Raw genomic sequence first — 8,021 nt, forward strand, 5'->3', positions numbered from 1 at the left:
AAGTTTTCATTACTTTCACTGTTCATTTTTTTGCTCTATGGTACATCATCTTTAATTCATAGAGCTGCTCCATTGCAGCAGCTACTGTAATCATGCGTTTTGTTGTAATAATGCAGGGAACTATTTGTTATAAATCTCCTAACAGTGATATTTTTGCCAATAAAGTTGTGTATGCTTTATAGTGAATGCCCCTATAAATTTCCAAATTAGTTTTAATCCAAATTATGTGTGTGCTAAGTGAGTGAACATCAATAAAGATCACACAACAGAACTGCGCTCCCCCGCCCCCCTCTCTCTCCCTATCTTTAGATAACTTGTGCATTGTTTTACTTACTTATTTTTGACATATCTGACAGAACTACAAACTTCTGAGTAATGTCTGTGAGAATAATAGCAATATTAACTCGTCAATCTCATACAGTACCACATACCGGTATCGGTGCACCCCTAATTTCTGATCTGGATGTAGACTTCTCCTTTAAGTGATATCTATCTAGATATGAGTAAATTGTGAAATCCAACCCTGTGGATTACCTACCTCTCCTCCTGAGCATTCTGTCGTATGGGTCCAGGAAGTTTTCTTGTATGTCTGATATCGATGCGCAACTCTTTCAACCATGAGAAATGCAGTTCCAGTGTGTCTTCACATCCAGGGCAACAGAACGGTCAGGCAGGCCTGAAATATAAACATATAAGCCACTAAAATCAATTTACATCTATAGTTACATTGTTGGTCCTGTATCTTATATCTGTTTTTCAGTACTGAACAAGTCAGGAGCCAAATCAGTACCTGTTCTCGATAATCATCCCTACTCATAATCATAATAGTTGTCAGCTTGGTGCTGCCCAGACTGTCTCTCCACCTGCTGACAAAAATGTTAGTTTTACAACAATGAATAAAATATTTAGTCTACTAGGTAGTAACAAATGAGCATCTTTTCTTATAAGCAACTGACTGAATCATTGCCTGGTTCACTGGCAGTCAGGACCTTATTAAAAGAAAATGAACCACTAATTTCTTAACAGATTTGTTAAAACGTATCGGATCTTATTTGTGAATGAAAGGTTACGTTAACTAGCATAAAAAGCAAGCATGTAAAAAACATCTTTAACACCAATAGTGAGCAAATGACACAATTTACAGGTCTGTTGCTCGAGGGGAAAATGCGGAAAATGTTCCCACATACACTCCCAGCTAACAAAAAAAGGTCGCCACAACGTCCCCTGAATGGCATCTGCGAACGTCCCCTGGACGTCATCGTGTAGGGTTTTTTGGATGTCATGGGGACGTTGCGAGTTTGTTCGCGGGACGAAACTGACGAAATGGGGACGTTCACGGGACGTACCACGGACAATTGCGGGACGTTCATGAAAACATTGTGGGGACCTATAGCGAACGTTTGCTACAGGTCATTTTAATATACGTAAACATGTCATTAGTCAGATCAGACAAAATTGATCTACCCAAGGAATAAACACACAAGCAATAGTACATTAACAATACATTTTTATTTGTTAAAATATTTTTCTTTTGTGTGTGTGCTTGTCTGTCTGTCGTCTGACGTGTGTTCCAGATGTTGTTCGTTATCCAGGTCTGATTCCACCCTTATGTTCGAAACCTAAAACAATATAAATGAACAAAAATCAGCAATGGTTTTAAACCTTGACTTCGTTTTTGCATAATGACATAATATTCTATCAAACTGAATCATTATCTGCGCGAATGACACCTGCGTAGAATTTCCCGATTGATAGCCAACCTCTTATGATTTTTAAGCCATTGTTCCTATTCTATGTGCGTTTATCAAAAATGCACTTAACACAAAAGCACCAGCATATCGCTGTTTGTTCAATATTGAAGTTCAATATCTGTCAATATTGTATACGTTTAATCGTTTCAGCTTTACGAAAATCTGATATATGGCAATATATGTAAAACACATATATATATGTCGATGTATGGATTACACAGATATATAAAATAGCCGCTTTCAAATATGCGACATATATTTCCCTAAATACACACACATGTCTTTATATTACATGTTCATATATGGGCAACAATGTATATGTAAATGAAATATATGTTAAATATATTTACATATATTTGAACTAAAAATTTAATGGCAAAATATAAATGGCAAAAACAGAATAAGGGTAATGTTTAAAAAACTTTTAATTAACTGATCAGCTACAAAACACAATAATATTAACACTTTTTTTAAAAAGTTATTTAAAATGTATTAAAAGGGATAGTTCCCCAGAAATGAAAATTATTTAATTATTTACTTACCATCATGTTGGTCCAAACCTTTATGAGCTTCTTTCTTCTGCTGAAAAAAGACGATATTCTGAAGAATGTTTGTAACCAAACAATTTTGGGGCTCCACTTACTTTTTTAGTATTTTCCTATCATGGAAGTAAGTGGACAACAACTGTTTACAAACATTCTTCACAATACCTTTTTGTGTTCAGTAGACGAAAGAAGCTCATTCAGGTTTGGATCAACTTGATGGCAGTTAAATAATACAACATTTTTATTTTTGGCTGAAGTTACAGTAAAACAATCAAGTGGCAATATAGTGACAACTACTTTAATTCAGAATTTTTTTTTTTTTTTTTTTTTTTTTTTTTTTGCTGATGCAGTTCAGAGCTCTGCCATTTTGCAGTTCAAGGCTGTACCAATTTGGCCAGAAGTGGTTCCTGGGATGTATCATCATCAAAGCAACTTAAAAAAATGCAGAAAATTAAGTTAGAAGCACATTAATCCTAAAAAGAGCAAGAAATCAGAAAATAAATTCATTGCTATTTCCCATCTTCTTAGGACACAAATATTACAATTTCATGATTTTTTTTTTTTTAAACATGATTTTTTTATTATTAAGTTTGGTTGACTAAAAATCATGTGATGGCATTATTTATGATTCTCAGATTTAAACTATCACCAACAGCACAACAATGCAAAAGGACGCTAAATTATGAAGGTTGTGTAACGTTGTTTTACTTTTCCCCTCAGCTCCCCTGCGACTAGCAACAAACCTTAAATATTGTAGAAACTGTTATAGCGACCTTCACGTCAGCACTGCATAGAAATTAATATCTATGAGAAATGTTTAGGTGCACACAGCATATTAATATCATCATGAAGTAATATTACACATAATATAAATGAAGTAAAATACTTACTTTTGGCATTTCCTTGATATAACTAACTTTCCTGTCTGCTCTGTGTTGTGATTGAAAGAAAATATATCTCTGAGAAAAAGTTCAGGAGAGCACAGCACATAAATATCACTATAAATCCATATGACGTTATAAAATACAAATTTTAAATGAGATAAAACACTTACTTCAAGTGTTTCCCTGTTAAAAGCAACCTCCACGTCAGCACTGCATAGCAATTCAGATCTATGAGAAAAGTTTAGGTGCACACAGCATATTAATATCATCATAAAGTAATATTACAAGTAAATGAAGTAAAACACTTACTTTCTGTGTTTTCCTTGATAAAACCAACTTCTCTGTCCGCTGCATCGCGAGTGAAAGAAAATATTGCTATGAGAAACAGTTTAAATACATAAATTTCGCTATAAATCCATATGACGTTATAAAACACTTACTTTCCCTGTTAAAAATGACCTCTACGTTAGCACTGTAATGCAAATGAGATCTGTAAGAAACGTTTATGTTGGTTTAGAAGCATACAGCTATAAAATATATATGTTAAATGAGGTAAAACACTTACTTCTTACGTTTCCTTGTTAAAAGCACTGCGTAACGTTAATATCGTCATAAAGTAATAACATCTTATAAAACACATATCGCAATTGAGGTAAAACACTTACTTCCGGTGTTTCCTATGCCCTGTCTGCCCCGCATTGCCAGCGAAAGGAAATAACGTTATGTCTCTGGGAAGAAGTTCAGGAGTACACAGCTCTCGTCTCGAAGAAAATGGCCTCTGTGAAAAATATTCCAAATGGGTCAGGCGCGCACACGAGCAATAAATGTCCCGGATGTGACTAATACGGATGAAAGGCCGTATTTACACTAACTAGTGTTCATCACAACAAGTTTAAATCTTTACTCTGAAAGTCCTTAACGCCAGGATATATATATATATGTTTATATATGGCCATGTATCACATTTCTATATGGGTGCTAACGTTAGCTTCAAAAGTGTTTAGGCTAACGGCCAGCAGTCTTACACGACGGACAGCCTCAGCAAACGTTTTAAAAGGTAAACTTTTCATAAAATGTAAATATTACGAGATACGCAGTGGTTACGGTACTTAATGTCTACAAGTATAAAAGTATAAATACCTTTTCGACCGGACAAAAGCGAAAACTCAAGGCCATATCTGGGGAAATCACCATGACCGTTAACTGTCACTCAGCGTTGCCATGGATACATGCGCGTACCCTAAGTGACGTCACTCGATCACGAGCTCATTTGATTGGCTTTCACACTTTTATTTTTGCGCTGCATAACAGTCTTAAATGCAATAACTAAAAAAAAAAAAGTAATTTTCCTTAATAACTTATCTTGTCAGCTTACCAACAGCTTGATAGCCTATGTAAATATTAAAAAGTAAGAACTGATTTATTTGTCTTACCTGTGTTATTTTCCACTTTCTTTTCTATTCTTCATGTTTTCCTTGGCTGCATTCATCACTCTTCAGGGATTCAACCTTATTTTATTTATGTATGGGGAATACATAGGGCCTAATTGTAGCCTAGGTTCAATTACATTATTGAAGTGTATCTTGTTTTTGATGTCGAAATGCTGAAACAGACTTGATAATTACAGAAGTTACTTTTTCTTTTGCATAAATTCAAGTTATTTATTTTGCCACAAATTAAAATATATAGTTTATAGTATAGTACATACTAATAATAATAAAAATAATGCCAATCTTTCCATTTTTCATTCCAATATCACAGTTAAAAAAGGGATTTTGTTTTAAGGAAATATCCTTTAAAATCCAATATGGGTTTATTATTTGTTTTATTATTACTTGTCTTTAATTTAATGAACTCTGAGTTGCAAGGTGTCAGGTAAAGTCCAAGCATGGGCGACTGGATTTTTCATGTGTTGTTATGGGGATGTTTGCAAACTGGTTCGGGCGAATGTCCTCCAAATGTCCGCCAGCGAACGTCAAAAAGAGAACCAAATGCGGACGTAAGTGAACGTCCTCAGAACGTCCGTCAGCGAACGTTACAAAGCGGACCAAATCCGGACGTCCTCCAAACGTCCGCCAGCGAACGTTACAAAGCGGACCAAATCCGGACGTCCTTAAACGTTCGACAGTGAACGTTATAAAGCGGACCAAATCCGGACGTCCTCCAAACGTCCGCCAGCGAACGTTACAAAGCGGACGTACTGCGGACCTAAACCGACGTTCGTAACGTCCGGGGGACGTCCCCTGTTTGCTGGGCTGAAGGTGATTTCGTTAGCCTCGGTCTAATTAAACGTAAACAGTAGTTTATATTCAAGCTTACAATATGGCTAGCATGAGCAACATAAAGCGAGAGTGGCAGGCAGTCAAACAAACTATTACGGTTGAAGTTTTTTTTTTTTTTTTTTTTTTTTTTTTTTTGACAGTGAATACAGTATAGTTTATTGTGTTACATTTCACTAAACTAAAAAGAAGGAATACAATTTTATCTCATGATTTTAGCAGTTAAGGTTACCTCAGACCGCGACATAAGCGAACCAAACATGGCGTTTATTTACGAAATTAATATAGAAAACCTACAAAAATACAAAACACTAATCATCTTACATGATATCTAACCTTATATCAGCAAAACGATGAATAAAAATAGATTTATAGCGCTTACCTTTTCCTTCGGGTCCGTCTGCTGGAAGTTGACCGTTAAAGTGACGGGCACGCGCACTTACGCAGCACTTAAAAAGTGACGTGCGCTGGTTTAAATGTTCACTTGTCCCATATGCCATTTTTCAATAAATTTCTTGTCATTCACAAGCATAAATTATTGATATTCGCTAACAAGCTATTTGTTTTTGTTTGGTCATTAATTTGATGACAAATATATACATTTTAAATGACGGCATAATTATTATGTTTCTATAACAATTCAAAAATGCTTGATTAATTCAGTGTATTTCCCTTATTATAGGCTATTCAAATGGTATACACCTTAAAAAGATAGGCCAAATACATGTAGTGCAATAATATGAAAAGTTATCTGGAGACCAGCTGACCACGTCGCTACAACGTTCCCATGCGACTAACTAGCGACGTCTTTTGAGGACGTGCACAGGACGTTTCTGGGACTTTAGCCAAAATTCTGAAAATGGAACGTTACCTCGACGTCCTCACGACGTTATCAAGTAATGTCACGCTGACCAAATGATGACCAACTGGCGACGTCCTCACAACATACTGTGTATGCTGGGTAGAGACCATGGGATCACGTCCTTACAACGTTCCCATGGGACTAACTAGCAACATCTGTAGAGGACCAGCCCACGACGTTTCTGGAACGTCACCAACGTTCTAAAGCCTTGAATATCTCTCTAGCATGTATAAATGGAATGTCAGTCTTGACGAATAAATATCTAACATTTTAAATTGTAAGCAATTTATATTTAACAATTGTAAATAAATTGTAAATAAAATACTGGTAGACCTATACTATAGAGACCAAGGGACCACGTCGCCACAACGTTCCCCATGGGACTAACTAGCGACGTCTGTTGAGGACGTGCCCACGACGTTTCCGGAACGTTAGCCAATATTCTAAAAAAATGGAACTTTACCACGATGTCCTCACAACGTCGCCATAAAGTAATGTCGCGCTGACCAAAGGACGACGAACTGACGACGTCGTCACAACGTACTGTGTTTGCTGGGTTTTGTACATTAATCAAAATGGTGGAAAGGAAGTTTGGCCAAGTATGGAATAATTGGTATGTATGTTGTCGGCATGACCCAAGGAATATTTTGAGACCAGTTTTATTTCATTAGGCTAATGCAATCACAAGTTATTAGCATTTTTGAAAATTTCATTATTAATGTTTAATGAATGGTGTATTACTTCTGACCAGCAGGTGGCGCTGTTACCGAATTGATGTGGCGTGGTCAGGGTGTGGTGACAATAGCACATATAAAATTTGGTGTCAATATGTCAAGGCTTTGCAGAGATACAGCCTCAGAAGTAGTTTGGCATCTTTCCAGCAAATTCGTTGATGCGCTAAATGAAAATGGTTTCGTGTATCAACCATAGACTGTAAAAAACATGGACGTAGTGTCCGTGACGTCACCCGTAGGTTTCTGAAGAGCATTTTTGAAGCTCTTAGTGGGCGGGAGTCGGCCATTGCCATCTTGGAATCGCGTCACTGCACGTCACGCCCGGATAATCGAAAATCATAGATATATATACTGACTAGATGTCGCCTCTGACGCTGCTGTCTATAGGAACGATGCGTCAGCGCGGCCGCCATCTTGGTTCGGGGGAAGCCGCGTCTACTCTGCATTAGTTAACATTGGCAGAGAACTATCAACGATTAAAATCACCTTAATTTGCTTAATTTTCAACCGATTTTCAAGCCGTTTGGTTTATTATAAATGTCAGACATATATTTATGATAGAACATAGATTAATTAATTATTTTACTTATAAGTAAAATAATTAATTAATCTATGTTCTATCATAAATATGTGATATATCATATACAATACAATACTTAGACACACGTACATAACTAATTAATTTGTTCTACAATGCACAAAACAATTACAAGGATGCTGATAGTATAATGAAAAAAAACATGAATAATATAAAATAAAGTATATATAAAATATAAATAAATAGATAAATAATAGAGCAAAACTTTAATAAAGGCATGAGTTAAACAAACAAAGCGGAAAAAAAAAATAATAATTATGGACTTCCTGACCAACAGACCTCAGAATGTTAGGATGGGGAACCTAACATCTGCATCTAGGCAGAAATTAAATCATCATAAATCGTCCAAATCTCAAATGATTTTTTTT

General features: G+C 35.9%; 2 long non-coding RNA genes across 3 annotated transcripts; both read right to left on the minus strand.

The window, feature by feature from the left end:
* Positions 1-539: 539 nt before the first annotated feature.
* Positions 540-5,896, minus strand: LOC127161627 (uncharacterized). Its single transcript, XR_007827110.1, has 3 exons — positions 5,842-5,896; positions 791-866; positions 540-676 (listed from the first exon to the last, which is right to left on the minus strand). It is a non-coding gene; the product is annotated as an uncharacterized LOC127161627 (long non-coding RNA).
* LOC127161614 (uncharacterized) lies at positions 1,515-4,813 on the minus strand. Of its 2 annotated transcripts, none has more exons than XR_007827102.1 (5): positions 4,614-4,813; positions 3,621-3,941; positions 3,490-3,528; positions 3,351-3,408; positions 1,515-1,619 (listed from the first exon to the last, which is right to left on the minus strand). It is a non-coding gene; the product is annotated as an uncharacterized LOC127161614 (long non-coding RNA). The 2 variants fall into 2 exon arrangements; XR_007827103.1 differs by having other exon boundaries at positions 4,321-4,813.
* Positions 5,897-8,021: the final 2,125 nt, after the last annotated feature.

The sequence above is a fragment of the Labeo rohita genome, chromosome 3 (assembly GCF_022985175.1).
Source record: "Labeo rohita strain BAU-BD-2019 chromosome 3, IGBB_LRoh.1.0, whole genome shotgun sequence".
Lineage (NCBI taxonomy): Eukaryota > Metazoa > Chordata > Actinopteri > Cypriniformes > Cyprinidae > Labeo > Labeo rohita.